At 40.4% G+C, this 13,999-nt stretch overlaps 1 long non-coding RNA gene across 1 annotated transcript in view; it reads left to right on the forward strand.

The window, feature by feature from the left end:
- LOC119776271 overlaps positions 1-13,999 on the forward strand; it is a 32,134-nt gene extending 18,135 nt beyond the window's left edge. Inside the window, exon 3 of the long non-coding RNA XR_005279763.1 lies at positions 13,332-13,999. This is a non-coding gene — a long non-coding RNA (uncharacterized LOC119776271). The remainder of the gene's footprint in view (positions 1-13,331) is intronic.

Here is a 13,999-nt window from a genome sequence, read left to right on the forward strand (position 1 = left end):
TACTATTATTTTTGTGATTGCTCAATGTGTCCCACATATTTTTGTCACCACCGTCAGATATTTATAAAAAGCAATAAAATCAGGTGACTAAAAGGTCAACTACATTCCTGATAACCCCATTTTCAAATCTTCAGCTCTACTGCATGCTTAAGTTCACTCAAGCTCCTGAAAGTTTGCTTTTTTCTCTTTAATTTGTTCATATCTTTGGACACTGCTAGTGTCACAACCATAACATGTCAACACCGTCTCTTTTGTATAAAAAATATTAGATTATGACATCAATGTTTACTTTTTAAGAAGAGGTCTAAAGTAGCTAGCAACAGAGGGGGAAACAAGATGGCTAATGTGAACAACTTATGCATATCATTTGAAAGAGTAGTTTTTGTCACCACCATCAGACGTGACAAAACCTACAAATGGTCCTCAATGGAGGCTGGAATATAATTGTTGATCTGTAATGTTTCATTAACCTCTTTTATACTTTTATTTATGTTTATGTATGTAGGGGATGAGGAGTGCCTTCCCTCTCTCTCAATTCACTATTATGCCATGTTCATTTGGCTTACGTCATTTAGGATGGACATAGTGCGTCTACTACCTATCTACATAGCACATACAGTAGTATACAATATCCCTTGTAAGCTGTGCATCTCCTATGACTAACGCCTAATAAAATGGCATGACAACATTTAACCAAATCTAACAAATACTGTAATTAACTCCAATTTCATAGTCATTTCACTCAACTTTGGTGAAGGAAGGGAAGATAAAAAAATATGTGACTCAGTTCAATCAATGACTTGAATGAAAGGGAAAAGAGAAGTCAGAGAAAGGCTTGGAAACGTAGACAACAAGTATCAAGTCCAGTGGATCAGGCCATACACAAGACCAGAGTAGACAGGTTGTAGCAGGAGTAGAGGACACTAGATGACAGTTTAAGTTGATTAGTCAGTGATGCATTGTACATTATTCCTACTGGTAATTACTTAATTTTTTTCTATGATGATTTTGTATTTGATGATATGGGGATGGGGTACTTCTAATAATGATACTGCTTAATTGTACTTTATATTCCTTGAAAAAAATGTTTCACATTGCTCACAATTGTTATTTTTCAATAGTTTCAATAGTTTACAATAGTTAAATAAAGTTAATAAGCAAGAAACCATTGACTTGAGTTATATATAGTTTTAATCAGGGGTGGACTGGGACAAAAAGTCGGCCCTGGCATTTTGGACTAGACTGGCCCACCACATTTTTTTGGTGTACTGAATGTGTATACTAACTGTGCAATACCTTGAGGCCAGGTTCATGGAAAGTAGTGAGAGTGGACACTTAAAATACTTCCAAAATCTTTATTTATTAACACTGTAAAATGTAAACTCCACCACAGCACAGCAACAATTCTTAGATGAGAGAGAGAGAGAGAGAGAGAGAGAGAGAGAGAGAGAGAGAGAGAGAGAGAGAGAGAGAGAGAAGTCACAGTCAACCACACAAATTATGCTACTCTTTTCATGCTCTTCTGTGCACTTGTGGCGACACTAGATGGAGATTCAAATTTTAGTTCTAATAGATTGCTCAACAACGCCACCCTGGGAATTTCACCCAGAGAATATTACCTTTTGTCTAAGGCACGCAGATTCAGTTATGCGGAGCTGTAAAACATCTGAGACAATTTCACCATTATAACAAAAACTTTATTAAATTCTTTTTTAAAAAAGTTCTTTTTAAAACCAGTTCCTTTTTAAGAATGACAAAAGAAATCAAAGAAATCAAAGAAAATAGAAAATAAAAGAGCACCAAACGCCGTGAGACACCCCAAACTAAAGAAGCACAGCACGCAGACGAGGAAGACACTGTCACCACACCACCACCGGACCACAGCAACTGCAGACAAAAACAGACAGTTAACCAAAATAATCTTAAAAAAAGAACAATTTCAGCCCGACTAAATCAGCAAAAGGGCCATAAAAAACAGACAGTTCAAGCTAAAAACGTCAGGACCAGGCGTAGCCCTATTGCCACGCCACCGCGGAAGGCGGAATGGATGCGCCGATGCCACACCCCAAACACGGCTTCACTGAGGGCAGATAACTGATGAATGAAGCTGGAATAAACTGGAGCTCAGATGAGCGTTAATGTCTTGCCTGCTGATCCACAAACATGCGCACACACACACTCGCAGACCGAGGAAGAGAGGGAGCGCAGCGCTGAGGCGTTTTACCTATGATCACACTTCAATTTAGATTTTCTGGCCAAGATCAGCTAAAGTGCAGGGAGAGAAAACACCTACCACCAGATCATCAGCGCAACATGCACCAGCCAGCGATTTGTTGCTTTCCGCTGCCAGAGTCCACCGGACGCAAGTCACACAGTGGGAGAACAACGACAACACATGCCTGACTGAGCGCCACAGCTCCCTTATGTACACCTGGAAACTATTTGTGAAATTATGTATATTTCTATAACACTACACACTGGCCTCCAATCAGACATCCCAGTAATAAATGAGCTTGTGTCAGTAGTCTTTCCAAATGCAATACATACATAACATAATAAAGGATGACTTTTCTCACAATATGTGAGCCAGCTCCTGTTGGTTGCATTTTTAGTGGTGAATACCTTTTGCACAACTGGATTTGTTGTGCTTTGTTGTCGGTGGTGATTCAAAAAGTTTTGTAAAAGACAAGGATCAGGACGGGCAAAGTAATCTATTTCCTTCTGCTCTCTGCTCTCATCTCTCTCGCCATGTCTCTCCTCAGCCGCACTGACATCATGTTCACTGCTCGGTTCGCCGTCGCCTCCACTACAACCGCAGACATCCCAAGTTCCAAAAACTAATTTCAGGGAGATGCTTAATGAAGATAAATTGTGCCTTCATTAGTAGTGGATTAGAGATATACAGTGAAGTTCATAAGAGGGCCTATTCAATTCAGTTTGGTTCAGGTAGATATTTCATGATGCAGAAAATAACAATCTTATTGTACAATTTATTTATGATGCTTTATAATAATAAATAAGTGCCATAAAATATTTGCTCGCGTGCTTGCATTAATTATCTGTGCCCATGTTTTTATAAAATAAATAATTGCCCAAAATTTTTTTTGCTCACGTGCTTTGTGCGCTCGCATTTTATTTCATGCCCTATTGTGCCCTTGTATAGTACTGGGTCAGCTGACGCCCCTGGCCGCATCGTGCGCCATACATGCACTCCATCATTCTTCACCTTCACTAGACATGGATACACTTTCTGCTGCAAAATTAGGTGACTGTAAAAGAGTAAACTGAAACTTATTGGCTTATTTTTCTGACCTATCCAATCAGCTCTCTGATCAACCAGTCGCCTGGAACGCTGGTTAAACAGAGCATCGCTTTGGACAGATATGCTGCACAGGATTCACCAGCAATCTCCTTCACACACCCCGCTCTCTCTTGTTGTTGTCTGCGCAATCACTGTAGTTCTAATCCGCACATGATGCATGAATTATTGTACTGCCTGCTCGCTCTCACTCGCATTAAAAAAACACCACCTGGCCGAGTCTAAAATCCGGGACAATTTATTCGACTCGCGGGCATCCGTGAACAACTATAACATCTATATCAGGGAGACTCCCGTAACTTCCAGGAGACTTGGGATGTCTGCACCACCACCATCATATTTTACATCAGATGAAGGGCCTGCTGTTGGGAACATGTCAGTCAGTTTGACACATTTCGCAGCGTCCGTTTGAAGAACTCGTTTCTTTTTTTTTTGCGCAGTTTTTGCGCCTACCTTTCGTTGATCCATTACTACTGTGAGCACTGCTGCACAAAGTTCCAATGGAGAGTGAAGGTGTTTTTCTACTTTCTGATTGGCCTAGCCCTTTAGACTGTCAGGGATGATAACCAATGGGCTGCAGTAGCCTGTGGTAAGGGCTGGACAGACTCTTGCTCTGCTGATTTTATTTTTCTCCATGCATTATGCAAATATAACGAGGCCGATATATAATAATAGTAATAATAATAATAATAATAATAATACATATTATTAGAATACATGTGGGGTCTGCCGGCCCAAACAGCACATCGGCCCACAGGGCTAATCCCCGGTACGCCCGATTACCAGTCCATGCCTGGTTTTAATTGTATGTTGTAATGATGCCATTGTCACAACTGTAAGATTAGTGTCACCACTGTCAGTTCCAAAGTCACCACCGTTGGAGGGCTTTTTATTTGTTTTTACATGAATATGCTTCCAATATGTTCCTTCGGTGCTGTTCTGTCAATAAAGTAATAGTCTCTTTTAATACAAAGATATGTTTGTTGAATAAAAACACATGACATTTTCTATTTAGGCTTAAAGTAAACATTGTATGATGTTAGATCTTTTAAAGGACTACTTGTGAAACAGTATAGAAAATTTACAAAAGTAAATATTTAACATTTAACAGCATATATGTTTACTAAAAATGCCAGATAATGATTTAAAAACACTAAATACATATTGGACCAAATAAATAAAAATAATTTGCTTTTCATTGTGTCTAACGGTGTTGACAAAAACAAAGTAATAACTGCAAATATGCCTATTTTATGAAAAAAATACAAAGCAAGGAGGTTGCACCGGTACATTGCTGAACAGCCAAGACCTTGGTCTATAGCAATACACCTTCAGATTTTGTAATTTTACTAACTTTTTATTTTCAAAATTAAAACCTGTTTTATCCAAATTCCCAAGAATCAGTGAGGTAACAACTAAGGATAAATGAACAGCAAATGTTATTTTTGAAGACAGAGGGGGTAGACAAAAGAGCATGTTTAAAAACTGTGCCATATAATAAATGATCCCCTAACAGCTATTGCTTTCCTCTAGTGGATTTAATCACCATTCATTGCATTGGTAAGTTGTGTAGTTTATCCTTAACATCAGCATTCACCAGCCTTAAAAAAAAAATCATTCCATTTCTCCCCACGGGTGTGGGTAATGAAGGAAGTTGGGGGTTTACTGTAAACAATAATCCTCCCTTACTATGTTTGCTTTTTAGAGGCTTGAGGACCTTGTTTCTTCTGGTGAAAATAGTACATATACATAAATGAGTGATAATAGCTCACCTGTGATTATTTACCATTATTATAGAGACAGACCGCCATAAAATTCTCAGCAAAATATGTCCAGAAATAATTAAAACAATAACAAAAAGAAAATTAAATGAGAGCCTTGGTAATCAGTTGTTTATCTCAACTAGATTGTCCTAAAAACAGGTCAGAAAGAAGACTCAGTATTGTGTTTGCTCTCTATACCTGGATGACATATCTACTAGGCCTGAGGACACTCCTCCCAGTCCTGGACTAAATGACCACTGCCACAGTCTGTGGTGCGACGTTGGTGGATGGATGGAGACATGATGTCCCAGATGTCCTCAATCGGATTAAGGCCTTGGTAACGGCAAGTCCATACTTCAATAATCTTGCAGGAACTGCTGATACACTTCAGCAACATGAGGTCTAGTATTGTCCTGCATTAGGAGGAACCCAGGACTGAATGCACCAGCATATCGTCTCACCAGGGGTCTGAGGATCTCATCTCAGTACCTAATAGCAGTCATAATACCTCTGGAGAGCACATGGAGGGCTGTGCGGACTTTTCAAAGAAATGCCACCCCACAGCATGACCCACTGCAGAAGCTGTGATGCTGAAGAATGTTGCAAGCAGCAGATCACTCTCCATGACTCCAGACTCTGCCACGTCTGTCACATGTGCTCATTGTGAACCTGCTTTGATCTGCAAAGAGCACAGGACTTGGAGAATAACCCCGATCTGTGGAGTCGATTTCTAACAGTTCGTGAAGACACATGCAGATTTTAGGCCTGCTGTGTGTCATTTTGCAGGGCTCTGGCAGTTCTCCTCCTATTCCTCCTTGCACAAATGCACAGGTTGTAGTCTTTCTGCTGGGTTGTTGCCCTCCTACCTACCTCCATGTGTCCTGTTGTACTGGCCTGTCTCCTGGTAGGAGGCACAGCAAACCTTCTAACCCCAGCTCGAATTGATGTGCCATCCTGGATGTTTTGTAGAGTCTTTCTCATGCTACCATGCTACCGTGTGTGTAAATGGCACCACCTGCATCACCTGCCATTTACAATGCATTAAGAGTTTAGAAGTTCAGAAGTGACCAAAAAATTGGCCAGAAAGCACAGATACAGAGAAATATTTTCCACCTGCTCTCTATTCTGCTTGCACAACAGCATGCTGAATTAAATGTCAATCACTGTTGCTTCTTAAGTGGAAAGTTTAATTTCACAGAAGTTTTATTTGATTGAAGTCATATTGTCTCGATATATTGCATCAAAGTTGTGTTGATTGAAGTTGTGTTGTTATATTGTGTTGTTGACAATATGAGGCTAAATCTGGCCTGCATAAAGCGAAAGTTCAGCTCAGTTCAGCTGATTGCAACAAGAGTGTCATTATTTCTGGGTAGCAGCTAGTGACAGCTATAGTCTCTTATATGGGGAGGCATCATTTTGTTAATTAAATCAGACATAATGTATTGCATTAACAAATACTGAAACATGTAAAACATTATCACAAGGGTGAAAATAGATGTGTTGTAAAGCACTCTGAAATAAACCCTGTTAAACTCCAGACACCACAGAAAGAGTTCAGGACATGACGACCGTTCTCTGTCATCTGAGTCTTATGAGGAAAACCTGGCAACTGTCAGTAAAATCTTTTAGTGTGCTCTGCCATTCATAGCTGAGAAGGCCCTGGTCTGCCCTTACTTTAAAGACCCTATTGCCCAACGCATAGGGGGCACTATGCTCTACCCTTCACTATTGAATGTCACTCCCAATGAAGTGACACAAGTGTGGAGGGAATCTTGATTGAGGGTGGAGGGTATATTAAGAAATGGTCGCCGTCTTTCCCTTTACCAGAAAAGTAGAGCAGTCATTGTTATGCAACAAAGAGGCGCCCCATGTGCACGGCTGTACCATATGGGGACAGACTCCTTTAAACCTTATATTAATTACTTTATATAACGCTACTAGATTTTTAACTGCATGGGTGTGTAGAGGACAGGTATGAGTTAAATTTTTACAAATAATGTTATTCTAATACAAATAACCCTTGAGAAGCTGATAGAAATGTAGAACTGTTGCAACCGTCCCCACGCTTCCTACTTAAAATTGGGAGGTTCCGTAATTCCACGAATCTGTCAAAAACACATGGGTTAAAATGAAATCAAACATTTGCCCCTTTCTTGACAATAAACTATACACTAAAATCAAACAATTTCAAAGGGGAAGTCTTTTTTCTCTTTCTTAATGTGATTTTCTCAGTGTGACAAAGATGAAGCAAACTAGTCAATTTCATTTTAAATCCAGGTTTTAGGTCGTCTTTATACCTGCTGCCAAATTCCAGCAAGGGTTAAATGTCCCATCGCCTAAGGCAAGTGAACGGTCCACTCACTGTGTTGCCCAACTTTAAACCAGACTTTTTATGGATATCTTAAGTAAATGGCTTTCTTCCATAAAGGCCAGATGTGTGCAGTATACCACTGTTGTCCTATGAACAGAGTCTCCCTCCTCAGCTGTTCATCCAGAGGGATCATGGGCTTCTTGGCTGCATCTTTGATTAGTCCTTGTTTGAGCTGAAAGTTTAGAGTACGAACGATTTGTAGATTCTCAGTGGTCTGATACTCCTTCCATTTCATTTTTCATATTATCACTTTCACAGAGTTCCTTGAAGTATTTAAAATGACAAATTCTTTTTGATTTCAATTCTGGCTTTAAACTTTGCTACATTACCTCAGAACTGCCTGGTGTGATCATTGTTCTTCATGATGCTCTCTGCGCTTTAAACAGACCTCTGAGACAAAAACAGATCAGGTGCATTTATACAGAGACTTAATTCCACTACAGTGGATTTTATTGATCATTATCAGTCAATTAGGTCAACATTGTATCATTCAGAGATCCTCACTGAACATCTGGAGAGAGTTTGCGGCACTGACAGTAAACACCCCTGCCTTCAGTTTTTTTAATTCTTAAAAAAGTTTAAAATATCCAACAAATTTCATTCCACTTCATTATGGTGTCCCACTTTTTGTTGATTCTTCACAAAGAATTACAATTTTATATATTTATGTTTCAAGCCTGAAATGTGGCAAATAGTTGAAAACTTAAGGAGGGCCGGAATGCTTTCACAATGCACTGCATTTAGCACTCGGAGCTTGTTTAATAATATTTGTTTCTGTTTTATACTTATCATTGTCTTTACCTCACATTTTTCATCAAGTATTGATTCAATTGCACCTAAATACTGAGCCTAAATAATAATGTTTGTTTTTAATAACATATTACTAAAGCCTTTACTTCATTTTTAATTATATATTAATTATGTATTGATCTTTGCTGAGGCTCACAATGAAAATCAGTTTCAATTCAATTCAATTCAATTCAGTTTATTTATATAGCGCCAAATTCACAACACATGTCATCTCAAGGCACTTTACAGTTCAACCAGATCATACAGTCAAATTGATACAAAGTTTTCTATCTAAGGAAAACCAGTTGATTGCATTGACTCATTGACTCAAATACAATCCCCCACACTAAGCATGCTTGTAGCGACAGTGGAGAGGAAAAACTCCCTTTTAACAGGAAGAAACCTCCAGCAGAACCAGGCTCAGTGTGAGCGGCCATCTGCCGAGGCCGACTGGGGTTCAAGGAGACAGAAGCAGAGATACAAAAAGCAGCTGTAAAAGGCGGCCCCGTCCAGGAAACACACAGCCAGGCAGACGAGCTCCAAGGCAGCTCCCATGCCAGAGGACGAAGAGAGCACATCCACTCAGTCACGGTCAGAGAAACAGGACCACACTGGAAAACAGGCCGATCTCCAACATCTATTAACAAGGGTGTTGATAGAAGCAGCACAGCTGATGTTTTTTTCCAGGATGACGTCACAGCCAAACAGGAACAGACGAGGCAAAGCTACTCTGATTCAGATCTCCTTACAAACCTGAAATTTGTAGCAAGAATTACTTTGATTTGTAAGGCAGCTAGATACAAAACAAACCATGATATCTTCCAACAATGGCAATGAAATAAAATGTGTAACAGAAATTAGCAATGATTTAAGTACATGCATCTTACGTCTCACTACAACTTAAATTGTCGCCAATGAAAATATTTCCTTAATTAACTGAATTATTGGTGCTCATGGCTTTGCATTCCTGCAGCAGTCCAGTTGTTCTGATTTCTACTGTGTTGTTTGTGTGGCATGTCTAGATAGATTTGAGTTTAGCCATGCACATGAGACATCTGTGTTGCCATAGAAATTTCAGTTATCCTTTTCCGGTACAGGTAATCGCATTCTCATTTATACCTCCTACTTCAATCAAAGTGCCTTACACACATGCGAGTGTGACTTCAAGGGCAATGACATAATAATAATAATAATACATTTTATTTGTATTGCACTTTACATTTAAAAAAAAAATCTCAAAGTGCTACAAAATTCATAGTTAAAACAAAACCGTACAATAAAAACAGTATACATAGTTAAAATGAGACATTACAATAAAATAACATACGTAGTAAAAACAAAACAGTAAAATAACCATAAAACCACACAGATAAAATACTAACTAATGTTCATAGGCTTTTTTAAATAAAAATGTCTTGAGGCCTTTCTTGAACGCCTCCACACTCTGTGGGACCCTAAGGGACTCTGGGAGGCCATTCCAGAGTTGTGGGGCAACTGCCTGGAAGGCCCTATCTCCCATTGTGCAGAGCTTGACTCTTGGCTGGTGCAGTCGGTGGGTGGAGGTGGTGGAGCGGAGGGTTCTGGAGGCGGTGTGAGGTGTGAGGAGTTCCTTGAGGTAAGCCGGGGCAGTTCCATGTATGCACTGGTGAGTGAGGAGGCAAAGTTTGTAATGTATTCTGTGTTGGATGGGCAGCCAATGAAGGGACCTGAGGACTGGAGTGATGTGTTCGTGTTTGCGCCTCCTCGTCAGGACCCAGGCAGCACAGTTCTGGATGTGCTGCAGCTTTTGTAGACTTTTGCCAGGGACCCCGACGAGGAGGGCATTACAGTAGTCCAATCTGGAGGAGACAAAGGCATGGATTAACTTTTCTGCATCGGGTTGGGAAAGGGAGGGGTGGAGTTTGGCGATATTTCTGAGGTGGAGGAAAGAGACCTTGCAGAGGTGACGTATGTGGGAGTCAAACGTGAGATGTGGATCCAATTTGACACCAAGGTTTGTAACAGATGAGGATAGAGGGATGTTTTGACCGAAGATAGGGATACTGTTTAGGGAGAAGGACTTGGTTTGGTGTGGGGTGCCAATGAGAATGGCTTCTGTTTTGCTGCTGTTGAGCTGTAGAAAGTTTTCAGCCATCCATTTCTTTATCTCCTCCAGGCAGCAGTGAAAAGCAGATGGCAGAACTGTGGGAGAAGTGGAGTCCATTTTTATGTACAACTGGGTGTCATCTGCATAACAATGAAAAGATACCTTGTGTTTTTTGATTATCTGACCGAGTGGGAGCATGTAGATGGCGAAAAAGGTCGGCCCAAGGACCGACCCTTGAGGCACTCCGCAGGTGATTGTATGGGGTGATGAATTGGACTGTCCTATGGCAACAAATTCGGACCTTCCCGTGATATATGACTGGAACCAGTTGAGTGTGGTTCCAGAGAGTCCAACTGTGGACTGAAGACGATGGAGTAGGATGGTGTGGTCAACAGTATCAAAGGCAGATGATAAGTCCAATAAGAGGAGGAGTGATGGTGAGCCCTGGTCCGCAGTCATGAGTAGGTCATTCATGACTCGGACCAGGGCTGTCTCTGTGCTGTGTGCTGATCGGAAACCGGACTGAAATTTTTCATATAGTTTATGGGTGTGAAGATGACTGTGGAGTTGAGCTGCTACAACTTTTTCCAGAACTTTGGATAGGAATGGCAGGTTTGAAATGGGTCTGTAGTGGGCCAGGATTTCAGGGTCGAGTGAGGGCTTTTTCAGATGGGGGCGAATGACTGCAGTTTTGAGAGCTGGAGGAACCTGACCTATTGCTGTGATTAATGGACTGATGGCTGTGATGTGATTTTTTAGTAGTGCAGTGGGGAGAGGGTCCAACACGCAGGTGGATGGCCTCATGCTTTTTAAGATCTTCTCCACCTCTGTCTGCGTGACATCTGAGAAAACTGAGAAAGTATTGTGTTGGGTTGAGGGAGTGCCGTCAGCGGGTGATGGTGATGGGGCTGTAACAGGGAAGGCTGACCGGATTGATGCTACCTTTGTTTTGAAGAAGTCCATAAATCTGTTACACTGACTAGTACTATTATCGACATGTGCATGTGTGGGAGGTTTGAGCAGAAAATTTATTGTTGAGAATAGTTGTTTTGGGTTTCCAGTGCTGTTTGAGATTTTTGGTGAGAAATATTGGGATCTGGCTGTGGTGAGTGCTCTGACATATGATGTTCGATGTTCACGGTAAGCCTGTCTGAAAACTTGTAGTCCAGTGGAGGTGTATTTCCGCTCCAGGGCATGGCCAGCAGTTTTCATTTTGCGGAGCTCTATGGTGTACCAGGGGGCTGATTTGGAAAAGTGAACTGTTCTTGTTTTTAGAGGTGCATGAGATTCGAGGATATTATGGAGGCTGGAACTGTAGTAGTTAACAGATCCATTAATTGATGTGAACTGTGGGTCAAGTGAGATGTTTTGTATGTCCTGGTTGAGGAGGTTGCCATCTATTGCTTTTAGGTTTCTGAAATGGATCTGACGTTTTGTTTTATTGTACGGGCCTGCTAAAGACAGTTCCATGGAGATGCTGTTGTGGTCTGACATGCCTAAATCATGTACCTGCAGATTGGTGATGGAAGCACTGTCTGTAATAACCAGATCCAGTGTGTGGCCTTTGGTGTGTGTTGGTACTGTGACATGTTGTGTAAGATGTAGACAGTCCAGGAGTTCAAGAAATTCTGCAGCGGGGCGATTAGTGGGGGAGTCTACATGTAGATTGAAATCCCCCAGTATAAGTGTGGTTTTGGCTGTTGCACAAAGGGTTGTCAGGAGATCCTGCAGTTCATTTATGAATTGGGGGTGTGGTTTGGGAGGGCGATAAATGAGAAGAATTGAAACTGTTTCTATTTGTGATTTGCATTTAAAGAGAAGGCATTCATAATGAAGGGATAGTGCATGGGGCGGTTGGGGTTTGGGCCTAGGATTTTGTTTTCATCATCTTCCTCTTTTTCTTGGTTTTGTTATTCTTCTTCTTTCTCATAGTAGCTTAATCTGGTCTGATCCTGTTTGGCTGGGACTCCATCCTAGAGAGAAATATCAGCTGTGCTGCTGCCATCAACACCTTTGTTTATAGATGTTGGAGCTCGGCCTGTTTTTCAGTGTAGTCCTGTTTCTCTGACTGTGACTAACTGGATGTGCTCTCTTCATCCTCTGACATTGGAGCTGGCTCGGAGCTCGTCTGCCTGGCTGTGTTTCCTGGATGGGGTCGCCTGTGGATCTGGTTGACAGTTGCCTTTTGTGTCTATGCTTCTTTTTCTATGTCTGCTTCTGTCTCCTTGAACTCTAGTCGGCCTCAGCAGATGGCCGCTCACACTAAGCCTGGTTCTGCTGGAGGTTTCTTCCTGTTAAAAGGGAGTTTTTCCTCTCCACTGTCGCTACAAGTATCTTTAGTGTGAGGGATTGCTGAAGAGTCAATGAGTCGATGCAATCAGCTGGTTTTCCTTAGATAGAAAACTTTGAATCAATCTGTGTGATCTAGTGAACTGTAAAGTGCCTTGACATGACATATGTTGTAAATTTGCGATATAGATATAAACCAACAACTGGAAAGGGGTGTTACAGCTTTGACCCAGTTTGTAAATTTATTGATAAAATTGTGGGTGTATTTTTTCTTATTTATATATAACAATCAACCTTGGGTTAACTTTGTGTAAGACAGCTATTTTTTTATACCCTGATTTATGCTTTTTGGAAAACATGATGTCTTGCCCCCTGGTCGTTCAGTCTTGTATGGACTAAACCATTTTGCATCTGAGGGCCAGTAGATGCCCCTTGAATATCCAGTATGCTAGGTGAACTGTACATAAGGTGAATTATCTGAATTCATCGATATATTTTTTAAAAGAAATATGACACCAATTATTTGGAGGGCCCAGTTCATAAAAATAAAAAATGTCCCATGATCCAGCGTGTACCCCACGTTGCCTTTGTCTGCTGTCTTAATTTTTGTATGCAATAAATCTTTCTCTATATTGATAGTATTAATCTAAATATATTTCTGTATGCTGCTCCTTTTTAATGTGACACACTGAAGTGTTTCCTCTTTTATTCCAGAACCTGCATCAGAGTGTCCCACTTCAGCTGACTTCAAGACTGTTTGAAGTTTCTCATGGAAGAAAAAGTAAAGAACAACCTTTCTGTAGCATAAATGGTCCAAGAAGAACTACATGCAAGAAATGCTAAACAAAAGGAAGACAAAAATGAACTGAAATACACAGAGGTCGTTATACTAATTTAGAAAACATTCTTAGACTCATTGGTCACTTTACTCACCTTGACTTTGTACATCTTTCCTATAGATGTGTTGCTAGACCAAGCCACTGTCTTCTTTCTAGTTAAACTATATCTAGTTTAAGTCGTTAAACAGCCCAAACAAGCAACTGCCTAAACTCTGTATGATTAAGCCCACTACTGTCTTACATTCTCATGTCAAAGCTTTTCAATTAGCTTATCTGATTTTAGGGTAATACTTTGCATACCAGTCACTATTACTGCAACTACTACCACTTCTGTTACTGCAACCACTACCGATCCTACTTTCACTACAAATAATAATTATGATGATAATAGATATGAATATATATAATCATATATATTGCCTTATATATTATTATTATAATAATAGGTAAGAAGAGAAAACATGACATAGATCACATTTGGAGACAAAGATGTTAATCATTTGCTTCATATATGTAATCAATAAATGATATTTTAAGTTTTAA

Source organism: Cyprinodon tularosa, unplaced genomic scaffold (assembly GCF_016077235.1).
Source record: "Cyprinodon tularosa strain WSP-4 unplaced genomic scaffold, ASM1607723v1 ctg920, whole genome shotgun sequence".
In the NCBI taxonomy this organism is placed as follows: Eukaryota; Metazoa; Chordata; class Actinopteri; order Cyprinodontiformes; family Cyprinodontidae; genus Cyprinodon; species Cyprinodon tularosa.